At 43.4% G+C, this 15,303-nt stretch overlaps 1 protein-coding gene across 1 annotated transcript in view; it reads right to left on the bottom strand.

Moving 5' to 3' along the window:
• Nucleotides 1-4,061, bottom strand: part of C1QL2 (complement C1q like 2) — a 39,646-nt gene extending 35,585 nt beyond the window's left edge. Inside the window, exon 1 of the mRNA XM_065561584.1 lies at nt 3,733-4,061. The gene's annotated coding sequence lies outside the window, so the exon portion shown is untranslated. The remainder of the gene's footprint in view (nt 1-3,732) is intronic.
• Between the last annotated feature and the right edge of the window lie 11,242 nt (nt 4,062-15,303).

Here is a 15,303-nt window from a genome sequence, read left to right as displayed (position 1 = left end):
TGTACGTGCCTGGAGACTGGATCCACCTCTTCAAACCAAGGTAATATATTTAGCCAGGTCCAACAATGTCCACCTGCATTTCCAAGTGACTGGCCCTGCCTTTGCCCCATTCTCTTGTTACTCTTGCTGGAACTGCTTGATAGAGATCAGTGTCTTCAGCTGCTAATTCCCTTAGCAAGGACCTCATTAAACCTGATTCCTTATTGTCACCATCTGGGTATCATATCTGCACCTTCGGTTTAGCAGGAATTTCTTCCTCCTCTTCTATCCTCCACTCATCAAGTCTTTTTCTACTCTCCTGCCTGCATGTTGTTTTCTTCCTTCACCAGCACAAAGATTTTATTCACTCTGCATTCGCAATATAGCTTGTGTGGAGTACTGGTGACATATTGTGGCTGTACTGGTTAATCACAGGTATGTTTTCCCTAGAGCTATCGGATCTGCTTTGATGTGAAATCTGATGCCTGTTCTACCTTAATCACGCTCTTTGAGTCCAATCCTATCATCCTAGTGTTCCCAGAACACCCATTGAAGTCAATGGGAAGTTAGATAATTCAAGGAAGGCAGCTTTGGCCCTTTATGCTCGATATTTGTTAAAGGCTAAATGATGTAGACTTTTGATAAATAAGTATACAATATTGGAGACAAACACACAATATTATTTCTTTCAAAAGTATTTAAACATCCACTCTATGATATTAACACTTCACATACTCATTTATTAAAATAATTTGCAGTTGCATATAGATCCTATATCTCTGCTACATCCCTGACTAGGGCCCTGAGTAAGCAAAGCATTTAAGCACATGCTGAAATCCTATTGATTTAATAAAGTTAAGCTCATGCTTAAGTGCATTGCAGAATAACACCATGACCCCATAGACATTTAGGCACATGCTTCATTTTAAGCATGTGTGTAGGCTCCTTCATGTATACTCAAAGTGTAAGATAAATGGGGGCAGAGACTGTCTTTTTCCCTCTGTGTTTACAGGGCCAATCAGAGTGGGGTCTTGCACTATGACTGAGAGTCCCTAGATGATACTGCACTATATATAATAAATGTTACCTCTTTGTGACACAACAGGTTAGTGGAAATTTGGGGTCCTGCAGGTTGTTCCAGTTAGGAGGAGAAACTGATGCTGGAGTCAGGAATTTCTTTGATGTAATGTAATCCTGTTTATTTATAAGACCACGTTTCCCTGAACCCAGCAGAAATCAAACAGAGATAGTTTCTTTGCTCACAGTTCCAAGCCTCCTTCAGTTGGGACTTAGCCCAAAAAGCTCTTGTGCATGCTCACTCGCTCTCTTTCTCTCAGCCATGCTCTGGTTGTGTCCTTGGCTTTCTGCCCCTTTTCTGTGATGTGTGTCTCTCTCTCACACACACACTCTACTCAAACAATAGCCAGCAAAACCTCTCTGCAGACATAAGTTTTGCTTGGGTCTTTGGTTTGCAGAGTGACATGTGGCTATATTTGAGGGGACGCTGCTGCTGTTTCAGCTATCTGGTCCCTTATAGGAGCTTAATTGTTTATTACATTTATCCGTAATAAAGGGTAGTTGATACACTCACCAGTACCAAGGAGGCTTAGCCTAACCCAAACCAATAATAACGATAGTTCAAGGCAATGGGATTATTCACATGCTTAAATTTAAGCATGCGAATAAAAGTCTTTTCAGCATCAAGGCCTAGAGTTAGAGTAAGCTCATGCTTGTGGACTTTATTGAACAAGGGCCTAAATATACCCCACGCTGACATTACTGTTTAGAAAGCAGCTATAAATATTAGCTCTGACTGACAGCACTTTCACGCTGCAGTGAATCAACATAAGTGTAAATGAACAGACTAGACTGTAACTCAGAAAAATCAAAGTAACTGGCTTCCCCCCTCCCCCATCCTGTGTTACAATCCAAGAATGTAACATAAATTAATTAAAATATTGCCAATTTCTCTCTTATGTTTTAAGAGTGTATTTCCTTCCCCCCCCCAATATACAGTGGTGTCTAACCTTGTTGGGATTTTCTTAAATAATTCTGCCTCAGGCTAGAGAGCCCTGTTTTTAATATAGCAATGCTGGATCTATATGGCTCCAAGAGGCAGATTCTCCCAAACACTTAAGGCATGTCCTAGAGGAGGCTACTGAACTGATTCTGTCAAGAAGGGTTTGTATTTTCTTCAGGGCTAGTTAGGAAAAGGGAAAAATCTAAATACGTTTTGACATTTGTATTTCGAGTGTTATCTGTCAAATACGCTAGGACTAGATCATAAATTTCCTGAAGACTGCCAGGGCTATCCAACATATCAATAGCAAGATGTAAGCTATATATGATCTTGGCTGAAAGACACATTTATAAAGCACAAAAATATACAGAAAATGGGAAGACACAGCGTGGGTGTAGGGAAAGCCACTACCATCTCTAAAATTGCACAGTAGACATCTGGATAAATGATGTCTGACAATTCCATCATCAAAATCTGGACAGAAAACAAATCTAAGAAGTCAAATGAGGTCATGGTACACCCCCCAAATCTGATAAGCATCCAGGAAACACATTCTTCACTCTGGTCTTTTATCATTTATATTCAGTTTGCTGCAGGGAAAATGTATTCTTTAGTAAGTTTTCATTTCATTCCTTTTCATTTCAGTTTCACTGTAGCAGAATGGTGTAAGTTTTCCAGTTCCCAATGCCTGTTTTGTAATTTACCTTAAATCAGTGAGGCATTGCTGAAGGAATGCTGGGAAATTGGAGCAATGACATCCCGAGGAAGGGGAAATAAAAGACAGCAGCACCCCCTTGGTCTGGTCAGTTAGTATTGACCCACTTCACTTTCCTGCAGAACACCCAGCTCATCAGGTCACCTGGCCATCTTGGGTACAACCAGTGGTAAGTAAGCAGGCTACAATGGGGGGAGTAGCCTTGCATATACCCATCTAAACCATTGATGCAGCTCAGGTTGAAGTGGTCAGTTTGGTCCAATGCACTATAGAATTTGCCCTGCTTTATATATTCAATTCTGTGTTCAGTGTGGGTCCCTATCACGCTATTGGTTTTAAGCAGAACTCCCCTCGACTTCAGAGTTGTTACGACAATTTCTGATATGCCAATAGCACTAAATTAGATCCCTTTCAAAGTGATCCATTCCATACGCTTCTGCAGAGCACCCTGTATTGCTATTTTTAAGGCACTGTATTCTGATGCTGCATTCTAATAACACGCACCAAGGAGATCTGCAGGTCCCATTATTACATTATATTAAAATTCATTGTATTGGATACATTTCTAAATGTAAATGTATTTGCACTGTCAGCAAAACAGCAAGAGCCATCTAGCATAAGACGCTGGGCATTGTATTAGCTACATTGATTTGTACATGGGAAATGCACAAACTGATGATACATTGTAACTAACATGCAATACCATGTACAGAATTGCAATTTGTCCTCAACTGTAGTCATAGTTAGACTCCAGGTTGAACTGGGGGGAAAGATAGCTGTTTTCTAATTTTTCTTGGGATCATGTACAGTAGTACCTCAGAGTTACGAACCCCTCAAAGGAACGAAGGTTGTTCGTAACTCTGAAATGTTTGTAACTCTGAACAAAACGTCACGGTTGTTCTTTCAGAAGTTTACAACTGAACATTGACTTAATACAGCTTTGAAACCACTATGCAGAAGAAAAATGCTGCATTTAACCATCTTAATTAACTGAAACAAGCACAGAAAGTTTCCTTACCTTGTCAAATCTTTTTTTAAGCTTTCCTTTTTTTTTAGTAGTTTACATTTAACACAGTACTGTACTGTATTTGCCTTTTTGGGTTTTTTTCCCCTCCCCTTTGCTGCTGCCTGATTGTGTACTTCCGGCTCCAAATGAGGTGTGTGGTTGATCGGTCAGTGCATAACTATGGTGTTGGTAATTCCTGAGGTTCCACTGTATGTGGTATTGATGTGGTTTTGTTTTACTTGATTGTAACCTTATCTTTAGTGAGTCTGCATTTATTCCAAGGTTTTCAAGACAAACCGTGATGGGATCATTAACTCCCTGAGTGCTGCACCTCCTCCCTCTTCCCCCCCACAACCCCCAACCCTGCCACACACACCGCAATGAGCTTTGTCAGCCTTTCTAATATGAACCCCTAGTTTCTGATGGGTCAACTCAGCCAAGGCTCGCCCCCGCCCCCGCCCCCCATGGACACACACACACACACAAGGTATTTAAGCCTGGGTGTAACTTTTAAGTGCCTGAGAAGTCCTATTGATCATGTTAAATTTCCTTCAAAGTGAAAGTATCCTTCTCACAATGAATGAATTTAAGGAACATTCATATGAACAAGCCACTGGGACTATAGATCTGAACAAGCTTCTACAGACATTGATCTGTGACATGGGCAGGAGTGCTGCCAGTTTTTCCTCCGCCCTAGGTGGCAGAAGGTCCCGCCCCTAAATGCCGCCCCCCCCCTTCCCCCCAGAGGCGGTGGAAGATGCCACCACGGAAATACCACCATGGTCCGCCCCCCGAATCGCAGCACCCTAGGCAACCGCCTAGGTCGCCTAATGGGTTGCACCGGCCCTGGACATGGGTTCTCAAACTGGAGGTTATTACATTGGGGGTTGTGAGCTGTCAGACTCCACCCCACACCCCGCTTCACCTCCAGCATTTATAATAGTATTAAATATTTGTAAAGTATTTTTAATTTATAAGGGGGGGTTGCATTCAGAGGCTTGCTGTGTGAAAGGGGTCACCAATACAAAAGTTTGAGAACCACTCGTTCTATGTGGATGAGAGATTCTTCTGGGTAAATAGCTGTTTGGGTGCAGGCACTGCACAGGTGGAATGGCCTTGGGATATTTGGGATACTGGAAGCATCCTGGTCTCTCTGGTAAGTGGTCTGCATTTCTTCCTGGTCTGAGTGAAGGTTCAGTGACCGATTCAAAGTATGAAATTTTAAGAACTACTAATTTTAAGAACTATTGCCAGACAACAGGGAAAAGCTGGAAATTCCAGCTTCCCATGTTATATAGTCACTTTTCTAGCCCTCTTCATTTGCAAGTTATGGACCTTAAAATCACATCATTCTGAATACCATCTTATTTTTCCCTCCCACTTCAATTCCAACCTGATTTTAGCACCTACTATCTCCAAAACTGATAACTTACATTGTATATCACCGTAAAGCTTGTCTCCCCATCTCTAAGGGAATTCTAGGAATTTGTCAAGACATTGGCCACTAAAATCTTGCTCGACTTTGTGGGAGAGAAGGAGGTGCTGGGTGGGAGGAGGAGACAAACCAAGATTGTATACTCAGAATGACCTGATTTTTTAAACTGTTTTATTACATTAATTTATAGTAGTTTTGTTGGGTTTGAACATTAACTATGTACAGATTAGGAATAGTTTCACTAAATTTAAGGAAATATTAATATTTGTGCATCAGCTGCAATCCCATCTCCTAGCAGAGTCTAATAAGCTTTCTTAGTCTGACATCATAAGCGGTTGCTGTTTCATCATTCGAGAGATACTACAAAACGTCCAGTGATGTTAAGAGGAGAAAAGATTGGATTTAGAAAATAAAGAATAGTTTCATGTTTTAACTTCATCAGTCTGCTGGAGCTTGACCATGGATACAGAAGATCTGAGTGATGTGGGACCTAACTGACCCCTCAGACAAACCCAACAAAACTACTATAAATTAATGTAATAAAACAGTTTAAAAAATCAGGTCATTTAATTTTCCTTAAATTTAGTGAAACTATTCCTAATTCAGGAGAAGGAATCACAGCAGAATAGCAAATACTAATATTTCTTCATATTTTGTGAAACTATAGAAGTTGCATAACCATAATTAGGGCCCTACCAAATTCACAGTCCATTTTGGTCAATTTCATGGTCATAGGATTTTAAAAATCATAAATTTCATGATTTCAGCTTTTTAAATCTGAAATTTCACGGTGCTATAATTGTAGGGGTCTTGACCCAAAAAGGAGTGGGGGAAGGCAAGGTTATTTAGGGGGGTTGCAGTACTGCTACCCTTACTTCTGTGGTGCTGCTGCCAGCAGCACGGCCTTCAGAGCTGGGCAGCTGGAGAAGGGTGGCTGCTGGCCAGGAGCCCAGCTCTGAAGGCAGAGCTGCTGCCAGCAGTAGCGTGGAAGGATGGCACGGTATGGTATTGCCATCCTTACTTTTGCGCTGCTGTCTGCAGAGCTGGGCCCTCGGTCAGCAGCCACCGCTCTCTGGCCAACCAGCTCTGAAGGCAGCAGCGCAGAAGTAAGGGTGGCAATACCATGATCTCCCCCTAAAATAACCTTGTGACACCACCACCCACACAACTCCCTTTTGGGTCAGGACCCCCAATTTTCAAAAAACTGGTCTCCTCTGTGAAAGCTGTATAGTATAGGGTAAAAGCACACAAAAGAGCATATTTCATGGGGGGAAACAGATTTCATGGTCCATGACATGTTTTTCATGGCCGTGAATTTGGTAGGGCCCTAACCATAATTAATGCTGGAAACAAACTATTGGGGACAAGCAGTGCCACACAAGTCAGAAGGCATCCATGCAGCAACATTCAGTGTTTTGTGACTTGCCCGCACAAGGGACACTGCTGGCCGACCAGTATAAATACTTTCAGTAGCAGTGAGTGCTGGTCCTGCAGCAGTGATCAGAAAGACAACATTGTGATCCCCCAATCCCTGCTCTACCCCACCAGCACTGCTCATCTGCAGCTGGCACCCACAACCCTCAGAACTGTCATGCCCCTGCACCCAGCAGTAACCTCCAGTTTCATGCAGAGCACCTGTAGCCAGCACGTAAGGTGAGTGTTCATCTACATAGGAGAGGAGACATGTCTTCTATGACCTATGCATGTAACTAGCCTCCCCACCTGAGACCCACAGAGGTAGGGACTTCCACTACCACCATCTCCAGCAACTGGGAGCACAAGTTCCTCCTCCCAACAATTGTCCCTCTCCACCAACCGGGGTGGAAGAGCCCCTATCCCACTGCCCCAGTCACCAGTTAGTTTGTGCTTGACTATTTGTTTAAGGCCTATTTATTGGGAGCCTGAGTCGTGTCTACTTGCCCGCTCCAGGAGATGCGCAGTGCTATTACTGCCGGCGAAGGGCCATACTAGCTCCAGTCATCCCACTGAGTGCAAGGAAGGACCAGATCTCAGCAGGCCTGCGACTCTGGCTGAGGCATTGCTAGGCATTCTCACCCCTCCTTAGCTCTTCAGGCTGACCAAGCCAGTCTGCTGTGGGCTGCCTAGGCTTTGCACACGCCAATGGCCGCACTTGTATTGGGCCAGCTAGAGCGCCAAGTCAGAGATCCCCATGCACAACTCCCAATGAGTAGAACTGAGTCCATAATTCAGAGGTCCCCAATCTGTGGAGCACAGAGGAACATTTGGGGGGGTGTGGCTGGGGCCCAGGCCAGCCCCCACAGGAGGCAGGAAGGGAATGCCACCCAGTTCCGCTCCTGGCCCCAGCCCTGGCTTCTGGCCCCATTCCCAGTAATCCGCTTCTGGCCATGGATTCCAGCCCCAGGCCCTGGGATCCTCTTCCAGCCGCAGCTGCCGGCCCTGCCCCTAGCTGGCTGCTGGCCAAGACCCCGCTCCCGCCCCCAGCTATGGTCGCAGCCTCAGACCCCTTACCTATCCATGTCCCCCCCCCTCCTGGAGCCATGGCCCCATCCTGGCCCTGGCTCCGGAGGGTGCAGGGGAGACACAGATAGGGGTGAGGGGGGGTGAGGTAAAAATTTCGGGGACCACTGCCATAATCTGAGGAAATTCTCTGTCAGAACAGCAGTCAGGCAGAAAATGATTTTCCTAATCACAAAATTCCGCATGCTCTTCCATTCAGCTGTTAAACAGACACAATAGAAGGTCCCTATAGTGATGAAATCACACTAATAGGACAGTTCTAGAAGGCTTCCCAATTTCTCACAGCCAGGTCACTGTAGGACAACCAGGAACTGCTTCTAATGCCTCACTAAGGGGTTGGATAAATATTTAAATTGCCTGTTAGATGCTGCATTAGCTACATACAGTGCACCCAGATCAATGCCATAATAATGTTCAGCTCTCAGGTAGCGCTTTCCATGTTCAAAGCACGGAAGCGACATTAACCAGCTAAGCCTCACAATGCTCCTGTGAGCTACTTAAGAAAGCCCTATTAGCCCCATTTTACAGGTGATGAAAGTGGGACAGAGCAGTTAAGTGACTTGCTCAAGGGCACAGCTAGTGGCAGAGCTTGGATAAGAACTCTGATGTTCCTGGTTCTCGTCCCAGTAATCGCTCTATTTTTAAAATGGGTTTCACGTAATACCCTGCCCCGGGAGGCACGAATGCATAAGGGTGCAGGAAAATAGGCTTTGACATGCGAGCAACTTTTGCACGTAATGCAGGGGAAATGGACAGGGATGCTGCAGTGTGCTGTGTGCTACACCCGTCTCATGCAGCAAGACATGCGCCAGGCAGCAAAAATTATAGTTACCTGAAAAGGGGCTGCCTTAGTGAGTGTGTGTTGTGCACTCAGGACTCTGGCGGGTTGGTGAGAAGAGACAGCGTTTTTTGTTGTTGTTTTTAACTGCAGGTTTAGGCTGAGCCCACTCAGGCTTCTGAAAATGTTTGATTCATACTGAACGAACTCACAGGCTTAGCAGAATTATTTCCATCTTAGTCACATGATACTGATCATGTGATTACACCTACCATGCCATGAGCTGCACTCCATAAGCATACATGCACACTGCCCTTGCTGTGAAGGGCCCTAACCACCACATTCAGCACAGCTCGCCAGCTGCAGGAGAGAGCTCCTGCCCTGCGATGAGTTGTCCTGGATGCACCCCCAGCTGTGTGCTTCTGCTGTAGAGGCAGGCTTGACCCCCAGGATTTCATGAAGTTATTTTTGTGTGTGATTCTAAATACAAGTGAAGCACTTCCTATTGCGGGACACATTCATGGTATAAATAGTTACATCCTCTTCCTTTGGCTCTGAGGTTTAATTAATACATAGATCAACCTCTTCTAAAATTCACAAATGCTTGGGAAGATGTAAAATTTAATTAGTTTGCCCACACAACTCCATATGTCAACTGTTAGCTCAATTATTCTTTGCCGTGAAATACTGACTGCACTTTTCCACATTAGTAATTTCCCCGTATCTTGGAGTCATCATTAATCAACACCCTGAACTCACAACACACACACACACTGAATTAAATGTTGAGCACAAGGAAACTGGATCCTTGTTAAGGAAATTGCAGCAGAATTTTGCTCTTAACACATTGACACATGCAGTACTGGGTCAGATTATAATCCTGTGACACAGGACGGATTGCTGCAGAGCTCCAGAAACGTGCTCTTGTGCTCACTGCTGGAGATTTTCCATTCAGCCTGGATTCCTTTGCACCAATAGTTCATTTGAGGTGAGGTTTGCCCAGGTGAAGAGCATTCATGCAACGCCATTTGGGACACCCCTTACATAAGAACAGCCATACTGGGTCAAACCAAAGGTCCATCAAGCCCAGTATCCTGTCTTCCAACAGTGCCAGTGGCAGGTGCCCCAAAGGGAACGAACAGACTGGTTATCATCAAATGATCCATGCCCTGTCACCCAATCCCAGCTTCTGACAAGTGGAACTGTGCAAGGAGGGTAGCAGGGGCTGAATAGACATGCAGGGCAGGTGTGCTTCAGCAAGGCTCTCCCCACTGGATCTGAATAGGGCAGTATAGAAGGGGCATCTGGAGCAATCAAGAGCAATCTTGGGAGGCCCAAAACCTCCACAGAGGGGCTGTGGCTAAGCCCCAGCTGAAAGTGGGGAAATTGAGGCAGTAAGGAATACTGCATAATGCGATTCCTACCTAAGGATGGGAAAAGCCCAAGATATGTATGCACATCCATAAGGCTGCTGCCTATAGTAGAAAATCCTTTTCAGAGAGTGGCTATAGAGATTGGGGACATCTCACTCAAGGGACCCTGACTTGCAGCACGCACAGAAGTGGGGCAGAGAGAGCAATCAGTCTCTGGGGAAGGAACATAGGGTTATCCCAAAGAGGGCAGCTGCTTTCCTCATATGCATGCAGCTCGGGGATAAAGACAGACCCCAGAGAGGGCATGTCCCACCTGGCACTGGGTAACTGGATCCCAAAAGTCAGTGCTTGGTTAAGACCAGCTTTGCCTGTGGTGAGCAGACAGGTTGTCCTACAACACCCAGAAAATGTGAGCACACAGTGGCAAAGCGAGTGGTAGCACTATGAGTCTCGGGCTACGTGCCCAGTTAGCTGTATTGCTTGTCATGGCTCCATGCAGCACCAGAGTGAACACAGGGCATGACGGCACAGTAAGGGGCCAAGCTAGCCCAGGCTAGGCTACCATGGCTTAGCTTACTCCATAATTACTTAGCCTGTGCTTAGCATGCAGTGAAGATACAGCCTTAGGGCACCACTCAAGCTATACCTCAAGCTAATGAAGCTTCAAGCAGTGAAGACAAGCCCTGTCACTGGCAGACAGAGGGGTAGGGATGGACATATATCCCCACGGCAAATGAACACCGTGAGGATTGGAACCATGTCCTTAATTACACAGTAGGGTTGATGGATTTTATTTTATTTTAAATTGCAGATAGAGGCAGGGCCAGATTAACCCATCACTGGGCCCTACATAAACATACACTTCTGGGCTCCTATCATCTCACAATCAGCCAGAGAGCACATTCCCTGCTCCCCGGGCTGGCCTTTCTGTGGGTCGGCCAGGACCGGATGCTGATCCTGCTGCTGTTTGAGATGCTGCTCACCATGACAGAGGGGCACCCCGGTTCAATCTGGATAAGTGGCATTGTGACCTGGCACATGTGGGTGCAGCACCACTCAGGTTTGGCCCAGTTGCTCTTCTGTCATAGTGAACAGAGCAGCCACAGTACAGCTAGCCAGGCCACAGTGAGTACTGTCTGGCTGTTTGGTGGGTCCCAGCAGCCTCCCCTGCTCAACGCATTTGGGCCCTAGGCAAGTGCTTAGTTTGTCTGTGTGTAATCCAGTCCTGGCTAGAAGTGGGGTGAGGGGAAATGGCACAAATTAGTAAGAGTCAGGGAACAGGAAGAGGATAAAGAAAGAAGAGGAATGGATGAGGAAGGGGAAGGGCTATCCCAGGATCATACAGTTACTCACCTCGCACACATGCCCAAGGGGGGAGACTGTAGCTCTCCGGTAGCTAATGTCATGAAGATGATGCACTAATTTTTTGCCCTCCATTTGTACTAAAACAGATTCCAGCCCAGTAGTGACACCAACACTAATGATTAGACCTGGATGATTTATTTAAAAAAAAAAACTTTTTGACAAAATTTCAAAATTCTAGCTGGGTGTAGGGGGAGAAATCAGGGGTTTTTTTTTTCTTAACCGGCTCTGTCAATAACCAAGTTTTCATAGCGCCTTTCATGCAAAGACCTCAAACATTCACCAAGCCTCAATACACTCCTGCAGTATGAGGAATCAGTGTCAGTGGCTTGTGTGTTGTTTCCCTAAGTCACACAGGCCCAAGGAGTTAAACGCTGTTAAGTGCCAGGACTTGGAAATGATCTTTTCACAGTTTTGTCTCCATACTCCGCATGCTTGGCTGCACACCCTACAATAGAGAAGTACTTGCTTTAGCCCGGTATACCAGGAACATCACATGCACTTTACCTAGTGTAGACAACAGCCAGGTATGATGCAAGTTCAGAAAACCAACCCAGCCTTTATTATGTGTGCTGTGTTCTCATCATGTCAAAAGATGAGATTTGCTTAGTACATTTCTCCCGGGACACCACCTTTTCGCATGCCTCTACAGATGCCAGCATTTATGCAACAGTCACTGCAAAAACAGGACAAAGTCAGAGATTACAAAACATTCCTGGTTCTAACAAATCAACTGTACGTATTCAATATCAATATAACTTAGTACAAGTTTCTCAAAAGGGGCACAGGTCATAGCATGTACCACAGAAGAGTTTAGCACCACCAACTAAAATGAATAGGCTTTTTCATACTGTACTTAGGTACTTCACTATCTTAAAGAAAAATGTAAATGAGAATCTCTTTAAAAATCATTTCCCTATATTACAAACAACACCTTCAATTAAAACTGATTTAAAAAAACAAATTTGCTTTCCACTTATTTATGCTTTTTGATTCCTTATTGCATTTCTCTCATCCTGCACAATGAAAACGAACTATTCCATTCCACTCTCAGTTTATAACCAGTTTCTCATAAAATTCATTTTCAGTATTGCAGGCACTAGCTAAAAATACAAATGCAGTATATAGATTGCAAACACTGCACGGACATGATAATTTGTTTTCAAAATTGTTTACATTGGCATTTTAAAATCATGGAACTATTCCTGTTTGTTTTCAATTTTGTCAGATGGCTTATATGTTACTAGATCTAAATTCCAGGCCAAATTTTATATGACAGGGTGCATTTAAATTGAAAAATACCAACTGCTAATAGCAAGGAATCTCAGATATCATATCTAAAATGATATCTAAAGGCTCTTATTTAACATTCATATAGTCTGCTAAATTTATGGTCCTTCTTCTCCATTTTCAGCAACTGCAAGATAAGTTATCATGAACTGACATGTTCCTACATTATTATTTTTATAAGTATTTGTGTGGGAGGGGGAGGAATTCACTAATAAAAATCAGTAAAAGCATCCACCTAGTATACTTATATGGCCCACCATCACTACAGTATTTGAACACCTCACAATCTTTAATGTATTTATCCTCATAACACCCCTGTGAGGTAGGGCAGTGCTATTCCCATTTTACAAGTGGGGAACTGAGACACGGAGACTAAGTGACATGCCCAAGGTCACATAGGAAGTCTGTGGCAGAGCAGGGAATTGAAATCCAGGTCTCCCAAGTCTCAGACTACCACCTTAACCACTGGACAATCCTTCCTAGCTAAATATTAATAATAATAACTGCCAAGTATTAAGTTGTCACTGATGAATAATCATTAGTCACTTTGATTATTTACTGAGCCCACAGTGGAAATGGCAATTATAAAGAAATTCCATTGAAATTGTTCTCAGGCCATGATGCAAAGCACTTAAGCACATGCATAACTTTAATCACGTGCATCGTCCTATCAGAGTCAGTAGAACTGCTTACATGTTTAATGTTACACATGTGTTTCAGTACTTTGCTGGATCAGAGCCCTACTGCATGTTCCTGACTTAGCCAAAATCCATTCTGAAATGTAGAGTCTCTCTTTCTTTTTCTTTTCTGTTTTCCCCTTCATTACTGAACATGCCTTTAATTTACATAGGCAATTTTTCTGCTCAGGGCACATTGATTCAAATATTTTATCACCTCCTTCCTGATTCGCCTCCAGACATTTTCATGACCACTTTGGGCTCAGGAAACACAGAATCAGATTCAGCACTGACAGGTTAATACTGGGTTGAGATAGAATTAGGTCTCATTGCTGCCCACAGAGTGCTAGGTGCCTTGCAGAACGCACAGACCTGTCCTGCTCTCAAGAGCTAACAATCTAATGGCAGATACGGTGTAACAGGTGGGACACACAGGATGGGCTGAGAGGATTACAGAAATAGTCAGGCACTTGGCTGTTACACACAAAATTAGGGCTGTCGATTAATCGCAGTTGACTCGTGATTAACTCAAAAAAATTAATCGCAATTAAAAAAATTAATTTTGATTAATCGCAGTTTTAATCACTGTTAAACAATAGAATACCAATTGAAATTTATTAAATATTTTGGATGTTTTCCTACATTTTCATATATATTGTCCTCTGGGTTGTAACTGAAATCAAAATGTATATTATTTTTTATTACAAATATTTGCACTGCAAAAATGATAAAAGAAATACTATTTTTCAATTCACTTCATACAAGTACTGAAGTGCAATCTCTTGTGAAAGTGCAACTTACAAATGTAGATTTTTTTTTGTTACATAACTGCCCTCAAAAACAAAACAATGCAAAACATCAGAGCTTACAAGTCCACTCAGTCCTACTTCTTGTTCAGCCAATCACTAAGACAAACAAGTTTGTTTACATTTACGGGAGATAATGCTGCCTGCTTCTTATTTACAATGTCACCAGAAAGTGAGAACAGGCATTTGCATGGCACTTTTGCAGCTGCCATTGCAAGGTATTTACGTGCCAGATATGCTAAACATTCGTATGCCCCTTCATGCTTCGGCCACCATTCCAGAGGACATGCTTCCATGCTGATGACACTCGTTAAAAAAATAATGTGTTAATTATATTTGTGACTAAACTCCTTGGGGGGAGAATTGTATGCCCCCTGCTCTGTTTTACCCGCATTCTGCCATGTATTTCATGTTATAGCAGTCTCGGATGATGACCCAGCACATGTTCATTTTAAGAACACTTTCACTGCAGATTTGGCAAAATACAAAGAAGGTACCAATGTGAGATTTCTAAACATAGCTACAGCACTCGACCCAAGGTTTAAGAATCTGAAGTGCCTTCCAAATTCTGAGAGGGACAAGGTGTGGATCATGCTTTCAGAAGTCTTAAAAGAGCAACACTCCAATGCGGAAACTACCACCAAAAAAGAAAATCAATCTTCTGCTGGTGGCATCTGACTCAGATAATGAAAATGAACATGTCAGGCCACACTGCTTTGGATTGTTATCGAGCAGAACCTATCATCAGCATGGACACGTCCCCTGGAATGGTGGTTGAAGCATGAAGGGACATCTGAATCTTTAGCACATCTGGTACGTAAATATCTTGCGACGCTGGCTATAACAGTGCCATGAGAACGCCTGTTCTCACTTTCACGTGACATTGTAAACAAGAAGCAGCCAGCATTATCTCCTGCAAATGTAAACAAACTTGTTTGTCTGAGAGATTGGCTGAACAAGAAGTAAGACTGAGTGGACTTGCAGACTCTAAAATTTTACATTGTTTTATTTTTGAATGCAGTTCACCTGTCTAAAATGTGTAAGGAAAAAAAAAACCTGCGTGATCACGGGGGATTTCAATTTGAGTGACATATGCTGGCAGTCTCATGGTGCCAGTACTACAACATCTTTGGAATTTCTAAACATTATAGATGAAAATTTCCTAACTCAAAGTGTTGCAGCCAACATGCAGGAATTCTATATCAGACCTAGTCCTAACAGATAAAGAGGAGCTGATCACAGAACTAAAAGTCTGTGGTAGCAAGTGATCGTGACGTGAGCACATTTATAATGTGCAAGCAGCGTATCAGTAATTAATTATATATATATATATATATATATATATATATATATATATATATAT

Source organism: Chrysemys picta, chromosome 11 (genome assembly GCF_011386835.1).
Source record: "Chrysemys picta bellii isolate R12L10 chromosome 11, ASM1138683v2, whole genome shotgun sequence".
NCBI classification, from domain to species: domain Eukaryota; kingdom Metazoa; phylum Chordata; order Testudines; family Emydidae; genus Chrysemys; species Chrysemys picta.
This window is presented reverse-complemented; position numbering and strand designations above follow the sequence as displayed.